General features: G+C 42.4%; 1 long non-coding RNA gene across 1 annotated transcript in view; it reads left to right on the plus strand.

Moving 5' to 3' along the window:
* Positions 1 to 380: 380 nt before the first annotated feature.
* Positions 381 to 26,284, plus strand: part of LOC141092034 (uncharacterized) — a 38,882-nt gene continuing 12,978 nt past the window's right edge. Inside the window, exons 1-3 of the long non-coding RNA XR_012232661.1 lie at positions 381 to 438; positions 693 to 800; positions 17,891 to 17,998. This is a non-coding gene — a long non-coding RNA (uncharacterized lncRNA). The remainder of the gene's footprint in view (positions 439 to 692; positions 801 to 17,890; positions 17,999 to 26,284) is intronic.

Consider the following 26,284-nt stretch of genomic DNA (forward strand, 5'->3'; position numbering starts at 1 on the left):
CCGTTATGTAGATAGGGGCAAAATTTTTTGGTGAATTGGAAAGCGCGGGGTTAAAATTTCACCTCACAACATAGCTTAGGATGCTCTCTGGGTCCAGACGTGTGACTGTGACAAATTTTGTGGCTGTAGCTGCGACGGTGCGGATGCCAATCCCAGACATACATACATACACACACTTGAGCTTTATATATTAGATGAGCAGCTTAGCAGCCATATCCTTGGCTTAACAGTAGCAGTGTATCAAATAGTCCGCTTAATATCTAATGTTTCCCAATGTCGAGATCAATGTTGTAGATGGACAGTCTAGTACATGAGTGAAATGATCTCGCCAATAACCTGAGTTACCGAGGCGAGTGGGGCTGCAGCAGAGGTTTGACTGTGCTGCCTTTTGTTTACTCGGTGTTCAATACAAAGTGTTCTACCACAGGCAGAAGAGGGGTGAGGATGCTTTGAAATTTCCTTCCTTGTACAGCAATGTGGCATACAGGCTGCTGGCAATACCTTGCAGGGATTCACATGCTCAGGCAAAAACATGTGACTTCAAACATGCCTGCTGGGAAAAGAGGAAATAGGGAATGCGTGTATTAATTTTATGAGCCAAATAAGAGGACCTTGATGAGCTGACAGAGAGGGGCACAGGAAAATTACTGATGCCATTATATGCTATTTATGTGCTGTGTATATCTCATTAGGAATACATTAAAGCTGCAGCTTCAGTCATGTAATTGACTTCATGGCTTCCTATCCCAGAAAAGATCATTGAAGTGAAATCACACAGGAGCCAGAGGAGCTTAGAGCAGGTGAGTAGAAGTTATTTTATTATTTTAAGATATTCACTGCCTTTTTTTTGTAAATTGGACTTGCCTTTTAAAGCAGCACAGTTAAAGAAGCACTCCTCCTCCTTCCTCCTCCCATCAGTTTTTATCCTTTTAATATATTGCAGTCATCATGTTACATTGCACTGTGCACTTACAATTGCTCATTTTGCCTTTCTCCCAAGTTAATTCTTCTGGTTTTCATAAGGTCTATGACATAATGTAATTAATAACTGCCAAGGTGAATCCTTCTAAGCTGAAGGTAGAAACGGGAAAACTATTTTCTCTGCATGTGTCATCATTAGAACTACAATTCTACAGTATATCCCTGGAAGCCCAGTTTCACCTACTCTTCAACTCCTGACCCATTTGCTCTACTTCTTCATCTTGCCATGGAATTTGCAGTAATGTAGAATTGTAGTTCCAATCATGACTCATGCAGGCAAAAGAGACTTTGTGTTTCTACACAAAGCTAAGGCCTCTTTCACACATCAGGTTTTCGGCGTCAGGCGCGATCCGGCGCTTTTGACTAAAACCGGATCCGTCGAAATGCAATGCCGGATCCGGTTTCCCCCCCATTGACTTGCATTAGAGCCGGATCGAGCCGGATGGCCAGGCGTTTCATCCGATTTTCGCCGGATCCGGCAATGTGACGCGATCCGGCGTCTGGAAAAAACGGAGACTGTAACGTTTTTTGTCTCCGTCGAAAAAGCCGGACACGCCGGATCCGGCGTGTCCGGCTTTTTCATACAATGAAAGCCTATGAGCGCCGCAATGCGCCGGATCCGGCGATAGCCGGATCCGGCGGCCGGATCCGGTTTCTTTGGTCTGAGCATGCTCAGTAGCTCTGCCCACAGGACATATATAAAAGCAAGACAATGGGACCCTCAGCCACACCCAACATGCCACCCAAGCCAAGAACCAGGAGCAGGAGAAGGCAGCAGACATCTGCAGCAGCAGCACCATCAGCACCACCCCAAATGGAGCAGCATGCTGAACAACGGGAGGGGAGTCCAGCAGCAGATGAGAAACGGTAATTATCAAATCCCCCATTCCTCCAAACTAGGGCTATGGAATATCAAGATATTCATTGGCCCTTTGTTTCTCTTTATTCAACAGCCGCCCAATAGATGCAGCAGCAGCAGCAGCAGCAATGGCAGCAGCAGAAACACCACCCACAGCCATGGAGTCTGGCCATGAGGAAGACAGCACATCTTCTGGGAGCCCTCCCTCGCATCGTCAGCGTTTGACGGTAAGTTTTTATTTCCAAAATCCATCATCTCTGTAATATATGTGTATTCATTGCCTTTTATTTCAAAACAGGAATCACAAGATGAAGAGGAGCTCCCAGAAGAAGAAGGAAGGGGTGGACAGACACTTGGAGTGGGCTCACAATTGGTAAGTTTTTTGCATCAAACGCAGAAACACAACATCACACTACACACAACACATAGAAAACAATGTTCTGCAGACCACACACAGCAAACAAATGCCTACATCCAAAGACATAACATTTTTTGTTTTCTTCTCTAGTCTTCACAATCTGGTGCTCGGCCAAGAGGTCCTCGCAGTGCCTCCCAGGGTCGTCGGCGACAGCAATGCGGCGGTCACCAGCGTGTAAGTATAAATATTTTTGCTTTGTTTTTTTTGCACTTTTTATTTCATTTCTTTTGTGGAGGCTAATTATGTTATTTTTGTCTTTTTCTTTAACAGCCTTCACAGCGCGCTCCCGACTCTGACGGTGAGGATGGAGGGATTGATGTGGACCGCCTCATCGATCTCGTCAGAGAAAGGGAGCCGCTCTGGAATATGGCTGACCGCCGCCACACTGACCTGATCGTTACCCGACGACTCTGGGAGGAAATCTGTTCGCTCCTTGTGGACCGCTGGGAGGACCTCGAAGCTCTGGCCCAGATTAAAGAGCGTAAGTATATACAGTACCGGTTGCTTGATTTAAACCAGTGTTTCCCGAACTCCAGTCCTTGTGGTCCCCACGGATCATGTGTTCAGGATTTCTATTTACTTTGGAAATCCTGAAAACATGACCCCTGGGGACCATGAGGACTGGAGTTTGGGAAACACTGATGTTGTATACTAACCACTTTGTCCTTTCTCGTTTCAGGGGAGAGAATTGTGAAGCGGTGGCGGTCTGTGAGGGATCGTTTCAAGAAGGAGTTCAATAAAGAGATGCGGGCCCCGAGTGGATCTGGAGGACGCAGGAGCAAGTACAAGTACGCACGAGCCCTGTCGTTCCTCCGGGAGACAATGCTCACCAGAAGGTAAATATTACACACCACATGTGACAAAAAAATGTTTAGATGTAACTTTTTTTTTCAGCCAGGGCCATACCATGTCACTATTTTAATTGTTTTTTTTTCTCTTTATTCCACAGCACGGTGAGCAGCACTCGGGAGCCTGCACGATTGGACCCTTCTGAGGCGATCCCTGAGGACACCGGCACCGAGGGACACTTCGACCGCCCCGGTACATCTGCACCTTCCCAGCCTTCCCACACATTCGACCCATCTGTCCCAACCACCAGCATAGGAGCATCGTGGCCGCCTACATTACATGAAGCTGCTGGTGAGGAGATCGCTTTCCCTTTACCCCACCCTCTAGTACACCTGCGGGTACTGGGCGGCAGCGGCAGAGGGGTCAGGAAAAGACTTATGCGCCAGAGTTCTTGCATCTGAATGCATCTTTCCAGAACTGTCTAAAAGTCTTGTCAGAGCAAATCTCCGCAGGCTATCAGCAGATCAACTCCAGCATTCTGGAGGTGAAGACACATCTGCAAACCATGCATTCAGAAGCAAGATCTTCGCCAAACCACGCCTTTTTCAGGTCTGTTGTGGAGCGCATGGAAACGCTCTCTCCTGCCCAGCAGATGCATGTAATGCATTCATGCCACGCTGCTCTCCAGCAAGTTACCTCCCAACCTCCTCCTCCCACCACAGTAGTTCCTCCACCTGCACCCCCTCCAGCCACTTTCCATCCTCCCCCTCCTATTACATCTACACCCCCTCCAGCCACTTTCCATCCTCCCCCTCCTATTACATCTACACCCCCTCCAGCCACTTTCCATCCTCCCCCTCCTATTACATACCATCCACCTCCCCAGCACCATCCACCTCCCCAGCACCAGCAACCTCCCCAGCACCAGCAACCTCCCCAGTACCAGCAACCTCCCCAGTACCAGCAACCTCCCCAGTACCAGCAACCTCCCCAGTACCAGCAACCTCCCCAGTACCTGCAAACTCCCCAGTACCAGCAACCTCCCCAGTACCAGACATCTCCCCACTTCCAGCAACCTGCCCCGTACCAGACATCTCCCCACTTCCAGCAACCTGCCCCGTACCAGACATCTCCCCACTTCCAGCAACCTGCCCCGTACCAGACATCTCCCCACTTCCAGCAACCTGCCCCGTACCAAACTCCTTCACCATACACTTGCCATCAACATAATCTGCTCCTACAGTCCCTGCCCAACCCTCCACTCCACCACCCACCACCTCTTCTGCTTCCCACATGTCCACCCATTCTGTAGTTTTTTCCACACCTTCACCTCTAACTGTTCCTTCCCCACCACGATCCCAGTCCTCTCTCCACACTCCCAGTGTCGAAGTGTCCCGCAGCCCCTCCAGCAGTATTTCCACCACACACTACACAGATTTATAATGTGTGTATTTAAATAAAAATGACCAGTTTTATGGTTTCAAAGCTTTATTAAACAAGTTTATTAAAATTTTAAAAAAGTTTACTAAAAAAAACATTTTTCAATAAAAGTTAAATTATTTTACACTGGTTGTCTGTCATTTCTTTCTGCGGCGAAAAAGGTTAAATACAGGGTATTTAAAAGGTGAAATGGTATTCAAAACTAGGTATATAACTGTGGGTAAATTTTAGCTTTTTGCCACAGTTGTGTTCCTGGTTGTGTTTGAAGCAAAGTATTTCACCTAAAAAGTTGTGTTTATTGTTGGTGATTTCCTAACAATGTACACAACTTTTGTTAAAAGGTGAAATACTTTGCATAAAACACAACCAGGTACACACCTGTGGCCTAAAGCTAAAAATAGAGACCATGACAAGATAGCCAACTTTGGTTGGCAAAGGTATATACTGTTGGTACAGAAGGTACACAAGTTTGGTTAGGGCACAAATCTTTCACACTCTGTCATCCTGCCAGTGTACTCTGCCTTGAGGTGACATAAAGTATAGTGCAAAATTGTCCCTCATTACTGAAACCGTCACAGAACTTCTAGTGGTAATGTCATGGTAATCTTGCAAGGTGGTTTCTTCAGAGGTGTCCTCAATGGAAATGGGTTCCTTGCAGATAACAAAATTGTGGAGTACCACGCACGCTTTGATCACCTCGTCCACAGTTTCTGTCTTGAGGTTGATCGCAGTCAATAGGACCCGCCATTTGGCTGTCAGAATACCAAAGGTACATTCAACCATTCTTCTTGCTCTTGTGAGGCGGTAATTAAAAATGTGTTTTGGTCTTGTCAATCCTCTGCTAGAGTACGGTTTCAAAAGGTGTTCTGACAGCTGGAAGGCTTCATCCCCTACACAGACAAATGGCATAGGTTGACCAGATGTTTGCGGCAGCGGTCTAGGTGGTGGGAACTGGAAGGTGTTTCCATACAGTTTACGCCCCATGGCAGACAGTTTGAAAACTTGAGAGTCATTGGAGCGGCCATAGGCCCCAATATCAACCGCAATAAATTTGTATTCCGCGTCAGCGATGGCCATGAGGACAATTGAAAAATATTTCTTGTAATTGAAATATTCCGATCCCGATCCAGCTGGCTTTACAATGCGGATATGTTTCCCGTCCACAGCGCCCAAGCAGTTGGGAAACTGACATATCTGTTGAAACTTGTCAGCAATTTCAATCCACCACTCTGTTGTGGGCTCTGGTAAAAACTCTTCAGCTAAGGAGTCCCACAGTGCACGGCATGTGTACTTCACAATTCCAGATATGGTGGAAATCCCGAGTCTGTACTGGAAATGCAGTGACGAAAGGGATTCTCCAGTTGCAAGAAATCTGTGGGGAATTAAAAAACAATAAATTAGTTTTAAATCACAGCATTACATACCAAAACTGAGCTATAACACTTGGAGATACAAACTACCACCAACAAGATTGCAGTGAAAGTGTGCTCTGATGCGATCACATCCAATAAATGTGGCTTACCTTAAAGTCACCATCAGATGCTCTGCGGGTGAAACAGAGAAGTGGCAATAGGTGTCCGCTTTTCTTATGAGGTGTGCAATGCGCTCCACCAAGTAATCAAAATTCTCCATTTTCATCCTAACATATCCAAAAAATTTATCCGGGTTTCGTCGAAGGTCCATGCAGAGTGTAGAATAGACCCCACGCGTCATTCTCTTGGCTGTGATGGGGTGGATCCACAAACGTCGTCTACGATGCCTGATGCGCTGCTGTCTCGCTCTCTCCTTCTCCAGAACAATCACCCTCAAACGATTCGCCTCCGCTATAAAATCCGCCAAATTCTTCAAAATATTTCCAATGACAACATCCATCTTCGCCAGTAACTTGCTCTTCTCTCCAACCTGCACTTTCTCCTCTACAACCTGTCAAAGAAAGGCTGTAGGAACATGCTATATATAGTTTTCCAGTAGCCAATCCCGTTCGGAAGGCCACAAGGGTCAATTTTAAAACCCGGATCCGGCGTAATCCGTCGAAAAACGGATAGAAAAACGGATGAACCGGATGAGACGGATCCGGTTTTGTCTGTCAAGAAAAAGACGGATCCGGCAGAAAACCGGATCCGTCACATCCGGTTTTACAAAACATTTGCCAGATCCGGCGTTCCGGCACGACGCCGGATCGCGCCTGACGCCGAAAACCTGATGTGTGAAAGTAGCCTTAGAAAGGCTCAGCTAGTCTGTTTTTATTTGTGTGATGTCATAGACCTAATGAAAAAGAAAAGAATTAACTGGGTAGAAGATAATTCTGAATAAACTTCCAAATAACATTCCGTAAAGGACGTTCCATTAGAGAACAACTGGTACAATGTCATTGTATCAGACCTAGGCCAGAAGGTACCTGACTTGACAGAAGGACTTGTGGGATGTTTAGATGCGGGAATTGTATTTTTTGCAAACTGGTGGTCCCTTGTAAGAGATTCTCTAGTGCCGCCACTGGAAAACAGTATTTTTCTAGGGATTTTGCAAACCGCAAAACCACAGGGGTGGTATATATGATCACTTGGCCCTGTCCAAAAAACTTTATCGGCAAAACCAGAAGGGAACTAAGGAGAATTGGTGAACATCTAGGGGACATTAGGAATGAGAGGGATACCCTAGTAGCCCGCCATATCTGTGAATGTCACCAGGGAAATGGGGATGTCCTATCCTTTTGTGAGCTGGAAGTAGTCAGGCAAAATGGGAGGCAGGGGAATTGGGATCACATCATTTTGCAAAAGGAGACCCTGTGGATCTTTATAATGGAGTCAGGCTTAATGAACAACTAACATTTGGCTGTTTCATTTGAGGATGGAAAAATCAAATTATTTCCCATTTGGATTTAGCTCTACCCGTAGCATTCATGTGGACCAGCCAGCTAATACATATCTGAGATGGTGAGTATAGATTTATTTTGGGCATGATTACATGGCGCCCCTTTGGTATTTTTTGCACTTTAATATCATGGTGCCGCTAGGCCCATTGTCTTGTAAACTGTGGTGCCTGTTCACATGGTATGCATCTTAATAGCGCTGGGCAGCCCGCCTGACCTAATAGAAGGGCGTCACTAATAGGCTGGTAACCTTGATGCTGTGCGTCTCCACTGTGTGAACAGTGCTACATACAAGTCCTCACTGTGCAATCATATACTAAGCAGCCACCCCCTCCATAGATTGGTAGGTAGTGAGGGGCTGTCTCATCAGTATTTTTGCACCTGTGTTACTGCCATCTTAACCACATGGGCCTGCTGCACCCTGAAGTGCATTTAGCTGGAGGTCTAGTAGTCCAGTCAAAATACAAAAAAAAATCCTTTACCCTGAACAAATTCCAAGAAAGCATTTTATTGTTTTTTTTGTAGTATTACATGTAGGGAAAAACATACTAAAAGTTTACCAAGATAGGGTTACCACAAAGGGTTCAAATGTGACGTCAAAGAATATGGCCGCCAAAGCTGTAAAATGTTAAATGCGACTCGCCTTTTAGTGTCTATCATATTTCTTTTACAATTACTACTATTATTATATTTATTATTTAATGATTTATTTATCTTCTTTTACAGAGCTGAGAATGATGGAAAGTCATGAAACTTGCCCCTTATGCAGCCATGAAGTAGAAGATGACGGAGAAAGAGTGGTGATTGGTGCGAAAGGAGCTGAAGGGATCAATAAAGCCAGTATTGAGAGGGGCGTTAGCACTGTGGTAGCTGCTGGAGCAGTGGTGCACAAGAGATGTTGTATGAACTACATAAACAAGAAGCAAATAGACTTGCATAAGAAAGCTTCTTCCGTTCATCGTTCACCTGCCAAGAGAGGTACACGGGTGTCTACTGGATCCTATGATAGCACGACGCAGTGTTTGTTCTGTGGACATGAAGTGGTGAAGACAAGATCTAGTAGTGATTTCGATGACTAAAGCTTTGTTAAAACTGATGGATTTGTAAGGTCCATCTTGTCACATTGCAAACAGCGTAATTATGACTGGGCAATCACCATTCAAGGGAGAATTGCGTACTTTGGGAAGAACTTACATGCTGCAGACTGTATCATCGTTCATGTGACATTAACTTTCGGACAAATTACGGAATTCCTATGCGTCATGGTGGTGGATCTACTACAAAGAAACTGCGGAAGGTAGGGAGGCCGATGAACATGGACCAAGAGCAGGCGTTCTTGAGAATGTGTGCATTTCTCGAGGACAACGATGAAGAGCAACTAACTGTCACAGATCTTGCAAAGAAAATGACGGAGTATCTTGTAGAAGGAGACAGTGCTGCCTATAGTAATAAATGGCTGAGGTATAGGCTGGAGGAGAGGTATGGCGATTCGCTATTCATAGCAGAGTGTGAAGGGTTGCCTAACATTGTAACGTTCCGTGAAAAGACCAGAATAATCCTGAGGGACTCTTTCCATAGTCAGGAAACGGATGAAGAAGCCCAGAAGAGAGCCATCATAGAGACTGCGGCCAAACTAATCAAGAGCGATATCAAGTCTAAGATCCCATCTTCAACCGATGAATATCCGAAGACTTCTTCGCTTGAATGTCAGTCTGCCTTAGATTATCTCCCCCTGAGTTTGCTTTGCTTGCTTGAAACCCTCTTCGTTGGAAAGGACATTCACAGGAAGGTCGTAAGCATTGGACAATCAGTTGTTCAGGCTGTATGTCCCAGGGCTGTAGTAGCTCCATTGCAGCTTTGGTTAGCAGTCCAGCTCCATCATCATTTCAGGTCTCGATTTCTTCTAGACAGTCTCTCAGCCATGGGATATTGTTCAGTATATTCGGAAGTTCAGTGATTTGAGGAAAACGCTGCCGCTTCTGTTGGCCAGGATGTACTCGGTTGTACCATAGACAGACTGGATACGGCACTGCTGTTCGCTGCGGACAACATCGATCATAATATCATCACGTTAGATGGGAAGGGGACCTTCCACGGAATGGGGATGGTAGCTACTGTGACTCCAGGAAGGAAGGTCAGTCGCACTGTTCTCAGACGGAAGACTGCGGACTTGGAGATAGTTGAACAAAGCAGAGTTGATGTAAGGGAATACCATATCGCAAAACATACTGGCCGAAACATAAAATTCAAGCCCTTGCCATTTCTCGATGCCATTGACCATCGTGTTGATGTATTGTGGGAGATGTCTTTACGCTTCAAACAGCCTGCACCGAGCTGGAATGGAATGATGCACATGCTACATAAAGACTGTGATCATCCGGGGTCATCTTCGGTAATCATCCTGCCCATCATTGACATGTATTCCGGAGACAAGTCATGCATCTTCTCTACTCTTGAGTATCTGTGCAACCTTGCCGATAAATACCGATCCGCTGCAGTTGTTACATTCGATCAGCCACTCTACTGGAAAGCGTCAGAAACACGAGGTGCCTGAAGACAGCCCAGTTCGAGATGTTGTCCTGATGCTTGGGAGCTTCCACACATTGATGAATCTTATGGGTGCCATAGGAACATTGCTGGATGGGAGTGGAATCAAAGAGATCTTGGGAACAATTTACAGTGACAATGCTGTGCAACACATCATGACTGGAAAGGCAGTTCAGCGTGCAGTTCGTGTCTTACTCAGCAAGTTGCAGACAAAGTACTTTGCGACCATCCCAGTTTTGCAGACCTGTTGCAAGAACTTGAGCAGTATGTATGCTCGGACACTGACAGGGGAGAGTGACGTGAATTCGGTCATCACTTCTACCTGCCTTAGTGAAATTGTCCACCTCTTGTCCACCAAAAGAAACGGATTATCTGCTCACTCTTGCACCAGTAAACTATGGCTGAATTACCAACAGATGGTTGGAATTGCAAGGGAGCTTATCGAGGCCGATAGTACAGGATCATGGCTGATGCACCTTCATGCTGTAGCCGAATGTTTGCCCATTCTTGCAGCTGCTGGGCATGGGAACTATGTGAAGGCTGCCTACCTTTACCTCCAGTCTATGACTCTGGAAAATGATATGCCATCAGTCTTCCATAGATTTATGAATGGCTTGCATGTTGTAAGGCGGACTGATCAGTACTGGGCAGGCCTGGGTTGTGACCTAGTCATCGAGCAAGCTCTGATTCGCTCCCTAAAAACTGCAGGAGGACTCACCAGAGGAAGTGGAAGTCTGAACATCAGAGGGCCTTGTGGACTCTGTCTGTGCCAGTGTCCTCTTCCTACAGTGATGCAATGCAGTGTTTCACTCGCCAGAGCTTTGTAACCAGTGAACAACACAAGGAGGCAAGAACGTCAAGGACGAGAAGAGATCGTGAAGACCTGGAGAAAATTGCAGATAAACTCGAGACCTTTTCACCTTTCTCTGATGAAGTGTCTCTTCGCAACATTATCACCGGTGTCAATGCAAATAAGGATGTGAATGTCCATAACCTGTTCACCATTGGCAGAGAAATAGTGGCAACAATGGAGGGTCAATCACTGTTTTCAGTTAAGTACAAGCGGTCAATGAAAGCCAAGACCCTGGCATCCAGTGAGGCTATTGATATTGCTAAGGACAAAACAATAGACCCCGCTCTTTTGTTCCAAAGGTTTCTTGTGGTGTCTCAAACTGCTGATCTTTCCCTTGATGAGGTGATGGCCTATGAACTTTCACCATACCCACCATCCCTCTTTGAGGCAAAACATCTCTTACAAAACCAAACAAAGCACAACTGATGGCTGCTACAAAAGAACAGAGTTCAGATGACGCAGTAGTCAAGGATGTACCAGAAGTGGAACATTATGTTCTTGACGGAGGTTCTCTTCTCCATTGACTGAAGTGGTCAGAAGGAAAGACATATTGTTCATTCGCTGAAGACTATGCATCTTTCACACTAAAGCACTATGGTAAGGCTACGATAGTATTTGATGGTTACATTGGAGGAATAAACACTAAGGACATTACCCATCAGCGACAGCACAAAAAACGAACAAGTAACAAAGTGAAAATTGCTGAAGGAACAAAAATTGTCTGGAAAAAGGAGGACTTCCTTTCGAATGTGGAGAACAAGCAGTCTCTTATCAATCTTGTTTCACAGCGCATGAATGACAGAGGTTGCCACGTAATACAATCAGAGGGGGATGCAGATGTGGAGATTGTTAAGGCAGCAGTGTCAATGTCATCCAACAAAAGTACTAGTCTCGTTGGCGAAGATGCAGATCTTTTTGGTGTTGTCACTTCATCACGCGTCAACCAGCGATGGCAACAAGCTTTATTTCTACTCGGATAAAGGGAGTCCTGCAACAGTATACGACATTAAGGTTATGAAGAAGTTCCTGGGAAACCATGTCTGCAGCAGTCTTCTGTTCCTTCATGCATTCACGGGTTGCGATACCACTTCCGCGGTTTTTGGAATCGGAAAAAAACTCGATCTACACAAGGTTTTGAAGGGAGACTCGGTCTTAAATAGCTGTGCTAAAATCTTTTCCACATGTAACAAAAACAGAGCTGAGATTGAAGACGCTGGGTGTAAAGCGATGGTGGCATTGTTCGGGGGCAAACCTGAAGACAATCTGTCTGCAATGAGGTATTCTAATCTCTGCAAAAAAGTTGGTTCAGCCAAAATCTTTGTTACACCTGAACGACTGACACCGACCTCCTCTGCAACGAAGTATCATGCCCTTCGGAGTTACCTCCAAGTGATGTTTTGGATGGACAATGGTGAGGCCGTGGACACTACTGAATGGGGATGGGAATTGCAGAACAACAGACTAGTTCCAGTGATGATGGATACTTCACCCACGCCAGAAACACTTCTGAAAATAATTCACTGCAATTGTTCTCGTGATTGTAGTACACTTCGGTGCACGGACTTACCTGTTCACGGGTATGCGGACCATGTTAAGAAGGGCATTGTGACAATATGAGTGAGGAAGCAGTGTCTGATGATGAAAATAGTGACTATTGACCTGACACGCTTATTCGGTGATGAAGTAGGTCTTAACATGCACTGTATATTAATTCTATAATTTCTAAAAATGTGCATATACAGTCATGGCCAAAAGTTTAGAGAATGACACAAATATTATATTTTCACATGATCTGCTGCACACTGGTTTTTATGTGTGTTTGTCAGATGTTTTTATCACATACAGAAATATAATTGCAATCATATTATGAGTAACAAAAGGTTATATTGACAGAATGAGTTAATGCAGCAAGTCAATATTTGCAGTGTTGACCCTTCTTCTTCAGGACCTCAGCAATTCTTCCTGGCATGCTCTCAATCAACTTCTGGATCAAATCCTGACTGATAGCAGTCCATTCTTGCAAAATCAATGCTTTTATTTTGTCTGAATTTGAAGGTTTTTGTTTGTCCACCCGTCTCTTGATGATTGACCACAAGTTCTCAATGGGATTAAGATCTGGGGAGTTTCCAGGCCATGGTCCCAAAATCTCTATGTTTTGTTCCCTGAGCCATTTAGTTATCAACTTTGCTTTATGGCAAGGTGCTCCATCATGTTGAAAAAGGTATTGTTGATTGCCAAACTTCTCTTGGACGGTTGGGAGAAGTTGCTCTTGGAGGACATTCTGGTACCATTCTTTATTCAAGGCTGTGTTTTTAGGCAAGACTGAGAGAGAGCCCATTCCCTTGGCTGAGACGCAACCTCACACATGAATGGTTTCAGGATGCTTGACAGTTGGCATGAGACAAGACTGGTGGTAGCGCTCACCTGGTCTTCTCCGAATAAGCCGTTTTCCAGATGTCCCAAACAATCAAAAAGGGGATTCATCAGAGAAAATGACTTTACCCCAGTCCTCAGCAGTCCACTCCCTGTAACTCTTGCAGAATATCAGTCTGTCCATGATATTTTTTCTGGACAGAAGTGGCTTCTTTGCTGCCCTCCTTGAGACCAGGCCTTGCTCCAAGAGTCTCTGCCTCACAGTGCGCGCAGATGCACTCACACCTGCCTGCTGCCATTCCTGAGCAAGCTCTGCACTGCTGGTAGCCTGATCCCGCAGCTGAAACACTTTTAAGAGATGGTCCTGGCACTTGCTGGTCTTTCTTGGGCGCCCTGGAGCCTTTTTGGCAACAAGGGAACCTGTCTCCTTGACGTTCTTGATGATGCGATAGATTGTTGACTGAGGTGCAATCTTTCTAGCTGCGATACTCTTCCCTGTTAGGCCATTTTTGTGCAGTGCAATGATGACTGCACGTGTTTCTTTAGAGATAACCATGGTTAACAGAAGAGAAACAATGATGCCAAGCACAAGCCTCCTTTTAAAGTGTCCAGTGGTGTCATTCTTACTTAATCATGACAGATTGATCTCCAGCCCTGTCCTCATCAACACCCACACCTGTGTTAATAGAGCAATCACTGAAACGATGTTAGCTGGTCCTTTTAAGGTAGGGCTGCAATGATGTTGAAATGTGTTTTGGGGGATAAAGTTCATTTTCTAGGCAAATATTGACTTTGCAAGTAATTGCTGTTAAGCTGATCACTCTTTATAACATTCTGGAGTATATGCAAATTGCCATTAGAAAAAATGAAGCGGTAGACTTTGTAAAAATTAATATTTGTGTCATTCTCTAAACTTTTGGCCATGACTGTATGATATGACATCATTGATGACGTCATAGAATCATAGAATCGTAGAGTTGGAAGGGACCTCCTGGGCCATCTGGTCCAACCCCCTGCTCAAAGCAGGATTCGCTAAATCATCCCAGTCAAATATCTGTTCAGCCTCTGTTTGAAGACTTCCATTGAAGGAGAACTCACCACTTCTCGTGGCAGCCTGTTCCACTCATTGATCACTCTAACTGTCAAAAAGTTTTTTCTAATATCTAATCTGTGTCTCCTCCCATTCAGTTTCATCCCATTGCTTCTAGTCTTTCCTTGTGCAAATGAGAATAAAGTTGATCCTTCTACAATGTGACAGCCCTTTAGATATTTGTAGACAGCTAAGTCATGACCATGCCTGTCCATGTAGTTAGTATAAAACTATGTATAAAAATTGTTATATGAAAATATATAGTATACAAAATGCAAACTTTTCTGTAACCTAAAGCTACAGCTTTGAAATAGGGAAATATTCGTTATTTTTAGTGCGATGGCTGTCATCGTCTTATGACGTCATAGTTAGGACCTTTGTGGTGATCAATTTTTGGAAATATTTTAATATGTTGTTCCCCACATATAATAGTAATAAAAAAATCATAAAACGCTTTCATGGAATTTGTTCCGGGTCAAACCGTATTTTGACTGGACTATAGGCAGGTAAATACATTGCTGCCTTTTTTACTGATGTCCATGGTAGACACTGCTATGCAGTTTCACGGGTAATAAATAATAAAAAATATGAGGAAAAAATGTTGAAGGATTGCTATACTTAGTCCCCATATTTTTGAGTGTGTGCTGGGCTTTAGTACAAAATTCAAACATTCAAGTATTACAAATACTGCAGACTTATAGTTCCCAATTTATACCATTGAGTAGCGCTGCATCATGTCCAGATGTGTGAAACTACTGACGGTCACTGGAAATCATGAGCGCAATATATGGTGCCTCCGGACACATGCGTATTGCATGTTGGTGCCGGACGTGTGCACCATATGAGTGTCATGTAGTTGAAGCTCTATTGATGTGCAGGCGCTGCTTACCGGCACGGCGACTGCACAGTATGAAGCACACAGCTCTTGTGATGAGAGGGGGAATTCTGAAGAACGCATGCGCGGTCAGCGACAGTTTTGTTGCTGGACGCCTGTGCAATGTGAGTACCATGCAATCTAGGCTCCTTTAGCGCGCAGGCGCCATTTACCTGTACGGCGACTGCGTTTCTGGAGGTGCACACTCCCGGAGTGAGTGAAAAAATGGAAGGACGGATGTTCTGTCAAAGACATCACCTACACCGCTGTGAGTGGGGGGAAGTGAGCTGGAAGTGTAAGGCTGAGTTCACACGTGGTGTTTTTTTCGCATTTCCGCGGCGGTTTTAACCGCGCGATTTTGCCGCGAAAATGTGAAAAATAAGCATCCCATGCATTCCTATGGGATTCCGCAATGCTGTGCTAATGCTTCAGTTTTTACCGCGGCAGAATCGCTTTGCGGTAAAAAACGCAGCATGCTCATTAATTTTTCGGAATCGCAGCGATCCCGCGCCCATAGGAATGCATTGTTCTGCTTACTTTCCACATGTGGCTGTGCACACCATGCGAAAAGTAAACAGAACAATTGCGGATGGTACCCACGGTCTGGAGGAGAGGAGACTGTCCTCCGGGCTTTGGGTACCATATCCCTGTAAAAAATAGAATTTAAAATAAAAGATATTGTTATTCTCACCTTCCAACATCCCGCGCAGCCTTCCCGCCTCTCTCCCGCTCCCGTTTCCAGTAATCCTTTGCGAAAATGCCCGCGATGACGGCAGCCTCAGTAGTAAAAAGTTGGTCACACTTGTCAAACACTATGTTTGATGAGTGTGACCAACCTGTCAATCAGTTCTCCAAGCAATGCTCCAGATCGCTTGGAAAACACTAGCATTTTGCAAGCTAATTACACTTGCAAAATGCTAGTTTGTCCGCGGGAAAATGGCGGGAATTTAAAATGCTATTTTCCTGCGGAATGGAATTCCGGAACTCTTGCGGTAATTTCTGCGAGAGTTCGGCTACGTGTGAACTTAGCCTAACTAATGAGGTCTGATGCGCTTCACAGACAGGACCTCTACCGACTAGAACAAATGCTGATACAGTATGCGCAGTCATGTCCGAAAGTACACCTAATGCAATAGGAATGTCAACTGGCTTCTTTCCTCTACCTTCTTACCCATAACCCCTCTGGCCAATTAAGAGGGTTATTTAAATGTCTCCTTACTTCAGTGAAACACACACCTACAACCAGGCTACTTTTCTTTATGATGTCGTGAATCTTCTGACACTATGGGATCCATTTGCCTCCTGATGAACTCAAATCCTGAAAGGGAAATGCGTTGAGGCTTTTTGAAATGTTACTTATGGATAGCAGATAAGTTCTTCTACTTTTATGGTTAATGAACCAATATTTGGGGACATGGTATTAAATCGGTGCAAATATGCAATAGATATTGTGTGGGGAGATTTGCCCTTATGATCCACCTGTATGACTTTTGAGCAAATTGTTAATATGACAAATGCCATTTATTAAATGTGTATCTAGGTTTATTCTTGTGAGCTGTATGGGGTACAGTGCAATATTAGTGATAGAGTCTTATTTTTATCAGGTACTCTGTCTTTGTTTATAAATGCACTATAAATATGTATCTAGGTTTACTCCTGTGAGCGATATGGGGCACAGTGCAACATTAGTGATAGAGCCTAATTATCATGAGGTACTCTGTCTTGCATATAAATGCACTTGGGCACCTTGAAATTATTTTGATAGTACCGTGTCTTTTTTGTCCTACCCACTCTCCTCATTTTTTCTTTACCCAGCTCCTAACCTAATTTAACAGATAGTATAAAGGAGAGCAATTAGGGGAAGTGGGTGTGAGCAACCGTTGAGCAGGGGCGCCACATTGTGTAATAAGCTAGGGTGCCAACCTCCGCAGTTAGGTAGGGACAATTAATCAATGATTTTTTGAGGGCTAGGTATTATAGATTTAAATCACTTGCTAAAATCCTAAGGTATCTGCTTTTTTGTTTGGTCAAAGAATCTAGCATATGTTGGCAATGATGTGCCCTATGTCTTTTGGAATGGTTTTGGGTTTTGCCATACACTACTGGTATTGGCGAGACCCCATTGTGAAGTCTTCGTCTATAGCACCCAGTTATATGCACCCACCTTTTACCCACACAACTTTCCCCCTTCCTCCCTATCCTTTGAATTTCTTTTTCACGAATTGTGGACCCTTCTCACTCTATCTAGATAGTTTCACATTGGTATGTTGTTACCCTGGTCTAGTAATTTTTGATCACCAGGGCTTATCTGTAGTTGATTTTCTCCTAAGGATAGGGGATTCTTAGGGCATACTAGGGACAGTCATCATTGAGTGGGGGCGCCATATTGCGTACAAGTTAGGGTGCCAACCTCCGCAGACAGCTTGGGGTTCTAATAGGAAGTCATAGGGCATAATAGGGTGCTTACGTTGGATGGTTAGTTATTATATTTTGACCACTTGGTGGCCTGGAAAGGTGTTAATAGTTAGTTTGCTGTGTTGATTTTTAAACAATTTAAATAAGAGGTGATTTTAAGGTTTTTGTTTTTTCTTGTGAGCCAAAATACCTCGCAGGGATTCACATGCTCAGGCAAAAGCATATTACTTCAAACATGCCTGCTGGGGGAAAAGGGAAATAGGGAATGCATGTATGACTTTTATGAGCCAAATAAGAGGACCTTGATGAGCTGACAGAGAGGGGCACAGGAAAATTACTGATGCCATTATATGCTATTTTTGTGCTGTGTTTATCTCATTAGGAATACATTAAAGCTGCAGCTTCAGTCATGTAATTGACTTCATGGCTTACTATCCCAGAGAAGACCATTGAAGTGAAATCACACAGGAGCCAGAGGAGCTTAGAGCAGGTGAGTAGAAGTTATTTTATTATTTTGATATTCACTGCCTTTTTTTGTAAATTGGACTTGCCTTTTAAAGCAGCACAGTTAAAGAAGCACTCCTCCTCCTTCCTCCTCCCATCAGTTTTTATCCTTTTAATATATTGCAGTCATCATATTACATTGCACTGTGCACTTACAATTGCTCATTTTGCCTTTCTCCCAAGTTAATTCTTCTGGTTTTCATAAGGTCTATGACATAATGTAATTAATAACTGCCAAGGTGAATCCTTCTAAGCTGAAGGTAGAAACGGGAAAACTATTTTCTCTGCTTGTGTCATCATTAGAACTACAAGTCTACATCCTTGAAAGCCCAGTTTCACCTACTCTTCAACTCCTGACCCATTTTCTGTGCTTCTTCATCCTGCCACAAAATTTGCAGTCATGTAGAACTGTAGTTCTAATGATGACTCATGCAGGCAAAAGAGACTTCGTGTTTCTACACAAAGCTTAGAAAGGCTCAGCTAGTCTGTTTCTATTTATGTGATGTGATAGACCTAATGAAAAAGAAAAGAATTAACTGGGTAGATGGACAAAATGAGCAATTTTAAGTACACAGTGCTATATAATATGATGACTGCAATATTGTAAGAGTTTGAAAACATTTATAATTGTTCATTGCATCTACAATTGTTTTTGCCCATTTTGCATTTTATCTTAGTAATTTGAAAAATCACACTCAAGCAGAAGGTTGTACTGTAATGCATTCTACATTTTACTGAACTGAAATCCTACAAAAAATTGTGCAATAGAGACAAGAGTTTTTATATTATAAAAATGTAATTTTATTGAAGTATAATAAATAGTAAAATGAGAATCAGCTGAATCAAAATGGAGCACGTTTGAAAAATATAGTAAGTAAATCTCATATAATGTAGAAATCATATCATGGTAAAAAGAGCCAAAGTAGCCACAATAAATATATGAAACAATCAATCTCATGAAAAAATGTGACTATACACACTATCTACATAAGTTAAAAAGTGCAACCTTAATCATAGCTATTTAATATGTATTGACAAAATGTGCAATTGTGTTAATACTAAAAAAATAATTATAATGTTCAAAATAACATAGAGAAACAAAAATCAATAATAAACTTCCTATCATAAAGTGATAAAGTGTCAAATTAAAAAATATATATTTTCTGTGTTAACAAAAGTGCTACAATGCAAATGAGTACAAAGGTCCTTGGGACCCGGCAGCATGTTTTGATTTAGGTAAATAAGCCTTTGTACCTTTTCCTAATAGTTCATATTGCAGAACCTTATTTATTATCCTATTTATTGCACTACAGCATCCTTTATATCGCTTGTGGTAAAAGCACTGCTTTGGAGTGAATTTCGATGGTTCTTTATACAGTTTTTATTGTATAAAAGCGCCAAAACATAAAAAATGATATAAATGAGGTATCGCTGTAATTGCACTGACCCGAAGAATAAAACTGCCTTATCAATTTTACCACACACAGAATGGCTTACCCCCCCCAAAAAAAAAAAAATCCTGAATTGCTGGTTTGTGTTCATTCTGCCTCCCATATGCCCTAAAATAGTACTAATAAAAACGTCAACTTGTCCTGCAAAAAACAAACCCTCACTTTACTCTGTGGGCCAAAATATGGAAAAATTATAGCTCTCAAAATATGGTGATGCAAAAAACTAGTTTTTGCAATGAAAAGCATCTTTAAGTTTGTGACAGCAGCCAAACATAAAAACCCAATATAAATCTGGTATCACAGTAATTGCATCGACCCGAAGAATATACTCACCTAATCACATATACCGCACAAGGAATGGCGTAAAAAAGAAATAAAACCAATTTTTCACCTACTGTTAATTTTTTTACTCTGCCTCCCAAAGATTGCAGTAAGGCTCGGTACACATTTATCCTGCGCTCTGTGTTGAGCGCTTGCACCAGGGTTACCGTCTAAATCTGTTTTGTGCACTTCTGAAAAGAAGGACACCACTGAACAGAGGCCAGACAGAGTCCAGAGTAACTCTGCTGCCTCATTATAGTGAATGGATCCCTCGGGGGTTTCATCCAAATCTCGTCACTCAGAGATTTAGATGGAAACCGCAAAGTAAGTGCTCAGCGTAGAACGCTGGATAAATGTGATCCCAAATGTTATGTAAAATATTTCCAGTAAAAGCTTCAACTAAATCCACAAAAAATCAAGCCCTCACTCTGGTCTGTCATCTGTTAATGGAAATATAGTGGTCTTCCACGTTACTGGTAGTACAAAGGCTCTGGAAAAGCGAAATGGCTCCATAACCCTAAAAAAGAAACTCAGCAAATTATGTGCTCCCAAATCCAAATGACCCATCCCTTGTGAGCCCCACAGTGTATCTAAACCATATGTAGCGTCCATATGTTTGGCATTTCTGAAGCGATGAGAGCCTGCCTAACTTATGGGTGCATGCCTCCAGAAGCACAAGCTGGGCTTAATGTACATGCCATTACAGTGTACTGGTCACTACAATGGCAGTTTGCAATTTTCACTCTGCAACAATCATTGCTGCATGTTTGTGGAAAATATCCATGGTGTCAAAATCGTCACTAGACATGTAGATAAATTCCCGAAGGGGTATAATTTCCAAAATGGAGTCACTTGAAGGGGGTCTCTGTTCTTCTAGCAATTAGAGGCTCTGTATATGGAGCCCGCAAACTTTTCTAGGAAAATCTGACCTCCTGGAGGCACATAGCGCTCTGTCACTCCCGAGTCTCTCCGTGTGGCTAAGTAGTACTGTGCAGCCAGGTTTGGGTTATTTCCATGTTCATAAGAAATTGTGGGACAAATTTTGGTCACATTTTTACCTACTTCTTGCATGAAAATGTAAAACTGGGGCTAAAACTAAATTTTGATGGTAAAAATGTAGCCATCTTTTCTTCTCTGCTCAATGGAATAAAATTCTGTGACACACTCATGCTGTCAATGTGATCAGTGCACCCCTGGATGAAGTCATTGAGAGGTGTAGTTTGTAAAATGGGGTCACTTATGGTTGTTCAGCACCTCATGGGCTCTCCCAGTGAGTCATGGCACCTGCAAACCATAACAGTAAAATCTGGTGCTCCTTGCCTTCTGAGCTTTGCACTGTGCCTAAAAAAAATTATCCAAATAAATGTAGGGTATTGGTGCACTCAGGAAAAAATGGACCTTAGTTTGTTGTAAAAAATAAATTCCTATTAGCCCTTAGAAAAATGAAAAACTTGGGGCTAAAACAACTTTTTTGTGAGGAAAATGTATTTTATTGTTTTCACAGCTCAACTTTATAAACTTCTGTGAAGAACCTGGGGGTTCAAGGTGCTAACCATGCATCTAAATACATTCCTTGAGGGGTCTAGTGTCCAAAATAGAATCACTTGGGGGGATCCACTGTATAGGCACACCAGGGGCTCTCCAAATGGGACTTGACTTCCGCTAATGATTCCAGGAAGGTTTACATTCAGAAAGTCAAATAACGTTCTTTCCATTCCAAGCCCTGCCGTGCGCCCAAACAATAATTTTCTCTCTCATATGGGGTATTGAGGTACTCAGGAGAAATTGCACTACAAATTTTATGGTGCAATTTCTCCTGTTACCCTTACGACAATGCAAAATTTGGGGCTAAATTAACTTTTTTTTAGGAAAATGTGATTTTATTATTTTCACGGCTCAACATTATAAACTTCTGTGAAGCACCTAGGGGTTCGAGGTGCTCACCACACATCTAAATACATTCCTTGAGGGGTCTAGTTTCCAAAATAGTGTCACTTGTCGGGGATTTTCACTGTCTAGGCACATCACAGACTCTCCAAACGCGACATGGCATCCGCCAATTGTTCCAGCAAATTTTGCATTCAAAAAGTCAAATGGTGCTCCTTCCCTTCTGAGTTCTGCAGTGTGCCAAAACAGTGTTTTTTCTCCCTCATATGGGGTATTGGCATGCTCAGGAGAAAAAACACAACAAATTGTGGGGTTCATTTTTTCCTGTCAGCCTTGCCGAAATAAAAAAAATTGGATCTGAAGTCAATTTTTTTTGTGAAAAAAGTTAAATGGTATTTTTTTTAAATTAATGTGAAGCACCTGAAGGGTTAATAAACTTCTTGAATGTAGTTTTGAGCACCTTGAGGGGAACAGTTTTTAGAATGGTGTCACTTTTGGGTATCTTCTGTCATATAGACCCTGCAAAGTCACTTCAAATGTGATGTCTGATGTAAAGTAGAAATGTGGGAAATGTTATTTATTATGTACTTTGAGATAAACTGTATCTCTGCGATTTAAGGGCATGAAAATTCAAATTTGGAAAATTGCGAAAATTTCAAAATTTTTTTGCCAAATTTCCATTTTTTTCACACGTAAACGCAAATCATTTTTTACCTCTATCATGAAGTAAAATATGTACTGAAAAAATCAGAATCACTGGGATCCGATGAAGCGTTCCAGAGTTATTACCTCAAATTGACAGTGGTCCGAGTTGTAAAAATTGGACCGTTCATTAACGTGCAAACCACCTTCGGGGGTAAAGGGGTTAAGCCAAAACTTTAAAACTTTAAGGATTATTCTGTTTGTCTGCCTTATTGTCTAAGTACATTAATGGGGTTTTTACGTGTTGAGAAAAAAATTCTACAGTCCCTCTGTGTGACTGCATGTAGTGTGCACACTGTCACAATGCCTCTGTCTTCTTTGTGCTAGTGGGCAGTAACAAGATCGCATGTATGTGATTACATACACTCGGACACATGCCGACTAGACTCTCGCTGTTTCTATCAATGGTCTGTTGAGAAAGGCACAGTGGTTATGATCAGGGACAGATTTAAAAAAATTCTACACCCTAGGCCAAAGCACATAATTCTACTCCCCTTCCCCACCTCCAAAAGTTGACTAGAAATGTATTGATTCAAAAGTTGTCACTACCGATTAAGCGACCTTCACCATCACGTGTCTCATCAGATTGAAGTTTCCTGGGAATTGAACACTTTTCATCATGTTCATATAAATTTTTTTCATAAATGTTGATAACTATTATCTCACATAAATCATACTGTTCTCTCAAGAATTTCACAAGTGATTGGAGAGCTTTGGCAACTTTAAAAACATCAGCTTCCACATTTTGCTCATACTTGGTTACGTAGTTTAATCTGAGCAGCATCGTTCGCCTAACTGTGCCATGAACGCTATTTTGAGTCTTCACAGCTTGATGAGTATACCTCTACTTTCTACTCGAAGTCCTAATGTTTGTGTTTTGTCACTTTCAAGGTATTTTAGATCATCTCTGATGGCAGTAGATATGTAGAAGTCAGGTAATATGAGGGTAATGAATCATTAGGAATCACTATTATAACACCAAATCTGCAATTTTTCTTTACATGTGGTTTACACTGAGTGTTTCATTAGCACATGAATATATGACCCAAATCCAAGTTCATTAATCCAAACAACACATACTTTTTTAATTTCTTTATGTCAATTAACATATTGCAAGTGTATTAAAGTAGATTCCAATAGAAGGATGTGGGTTTCACAACCTTTCTTGATATAATTCAGAGAGAGGGTGTTCGATCCTCTGGAGCTGACAAATTTGTCTAAATTTTAAAGTTGTTTAAAGTAACTGCACACCAATGGGCACAGGTGTGCTCAGATAGATTTACTGGTTCTTTCTCATTCCAAATCAGTTCCAAAGTTTCAGGACTTGCTCTACAGAATTTCTGATATTAGGAAGATGGATTATATGATGGCTGTTATGGGGTTACCGCAACAGAGCGGAGCCAAAGACCGCAGCATCTGATTGCTCCTACTCCTGCGATGAAAAGAAGCACTTCTCCTTTTTAAATGGTGTTTATTTCTTTTGACAGAACAGAGGTAATTTGGCCATGTTGGGAACTCTGGGAGTATGAGCTGTCAGCTGAGCTCAGTTAGCCACTCCCATCCCCTGTATAATCTGGGTCCTGATTCAAACCCATGTCAGACCTAGCTTTTGCTGCATGGCTTGGAGGAGAGGTGTTTATATGAAAAGGAGTTTTGGAGGAGTTGTCTGTGACTGTTGCATGGTTTGTAAGTGTGATAATTCCCTTCCCTCCTCTTACTTTGGTTCCCCCCAGTCCTCCACTCCCTGGTGCATTCCTCTGTTATATGTGAGTGAATATTTGCATGGTTGGTATTTTCAGTTTACCCTTGTTTGTGTTGCTTTGATCATCAGCTTGATGTACTGTGGTGCACAGTAGTGCCCCTCTTCCCTGAGTAGGGGAAAAACAGATGGAAGGCTAACTCAGGAAATAAGGCAAAGATGGTGGCCCCAGCTTCTTCACCTTCAGAAATTTCCCAAGGTATAGGGCAAGCTAGAGTGCCCCCTAGTGGTAGGTACAGGGGAGGAGCCCCTGGTCCTGGGTCACCTGACAGCTGAGTCATGACAACAGCTGTCCTGAATGCAGAGGTTGAATGATTTGATTCAATTTGAGCGCCTTGGATTTATTTTTTGGGCTCAACCCAATGGATAATTATCTTACATTTCCCCTTTTCCTCATTCTCCCTTGTTTCTTTTGTCTATTGTCATTCCTTTGTTATGTTATAGATTGGATATGGCTGGGTAATAGAATCTAATATTAAGTAGATTGCTTATGTTAAGTGTTGGCTGAGGTCTTGGAGGTGGTTGTTTGCTTCATCTCAGCTGATTATTAATTCCCTTGGATAAAAGTTCAGTTGAGTTTTAGTTTGTAGTACAAATTCATGTCAATATTGTTTCTATATGCAGTACATGTGTTTTTTGATTTGTTATTTTCCAAAAATTTCAATAAAAACTAGTTTAAAAAAATAGCAAAAAACTGAAAGTTGATATTTAGCAAACAAGTATATATGCAACGTTGTTTGAAAATTGGATTTAAGAAAGAATCCATAAAACTGAACAGACTTCTGCATACTGGTGTTGGGTACTACTAAATATTTGTGCATAAAAGCATCCTTAGAGCATCTGGGGCAACAACAGATCAGTCACAACACTGCACATATTGTACTAACAAAGGCTTATAATAAAAAAGAAAATGATCAGCAGCCTGCTGATGGTTTCCATGTGGGTAAAGATAAAGATTTAACACTGCATTCCATAAGCTGAAAACTAGAAAGAAAATAAACACTATTACGAACAAACTCAACTGGACATTGCTTAACGCGTAGACAAAAAAGTGGAACTTACTCTTATTTAAAAGATACAACTATACTAATACCATTCCGAAAAAACGATTTGTGATTACTAATAGACAATCTGATTAGGTTTAAGCTTTCATTTCAGCTTCCAGTTGAAATGGTATGGCTGCCAGTCATGTTGAGGAGACCTCATGTCGCTATCTTATCAGACTTTTCTGATATTTTGCAACCACAATCCCCATATGAGATGACTTATGCATGTGAGTGACTGCCGGGTGAGCACACAGCTAGTAGAACCACACTACTCAGTGGGATAAACACTCTACTAAAAAAGATTACAGATAGTATCTGGTTGCTATGGATTCAAAGCTCATTTGTGCAATGCAGATTATGACATTAAATGTTTTTCAATGTTCTAGAGTATTCTGCAGAAAAAAAACAACAAAAGAACACATTTTTAGTCTCAGGGAGGAATGAATTTTCTTCTATGCTGTTGTATTTATTCCGTTTAGGTGTATATTAGCTTGCACCATCTTTCTTTAATAGCCTTTAAGCTGCATGTGTTTTTGTTTTATATACTTTATTAATAAACTTGTGTTGATATATTCATGATCCTTTGTTTGGCATGCTTCTTTGTTCCTCTTCACATGTAACTTGTTTGGCATTAGGGATGAGCTTTCCGATATTGAAATATTGGAAATCGGCCCGATATTTGCGATATCGGAATTCCGATTTCCGGTTTCCGATTTTTTTTTTTCACATCGGAAATCGGAAATCCCATAACCCTTCAGCCTCTGAGCACTCCGTGGAGCCAATCAGGAGCTGAAGAATTGCTGACAACATTTTGTAACTCCCCTAAGCTTGGTAGGAGGCGTCCAAACATGCTAGCTAGGGGCTGCGCTGCGATTGGCTGGCTGGATGGTGTGATCAGGCAGTATAAAAGGCTGCGCCTGCCATTTTAGCCTCACTCTACTGTGAAAGCAGATAGGGATAGGTTGCTGTTGGAGATAGGGAGAGATCTCGGATCTAATAGCGATAAAAATTGTTTTTCAGCGACTGTAGCAGCCCCTGTGTGTTACAGAAGCAGTCTTTTTCCTCACTGACCCCGCTCAGTTTCTTTTTTTGTGCTGTGCAGACTC

This window comes from Dendrobates tinctorius, unplaced genomic scaffold (assembly GCF_039654945.1).
Source record: "Dendrobates tinctorius isolate UK_male_01 unplaced genomic scaffold, ASM3965494v1 ptg000057l, whole genome shotgun sequence".
Lineage (NCBI taxonomy): Eukaryota > Metazoa > Chordata > Amphibia > Anura > Dendrobatidae > Dendrobates > Dendrobates tinctorius.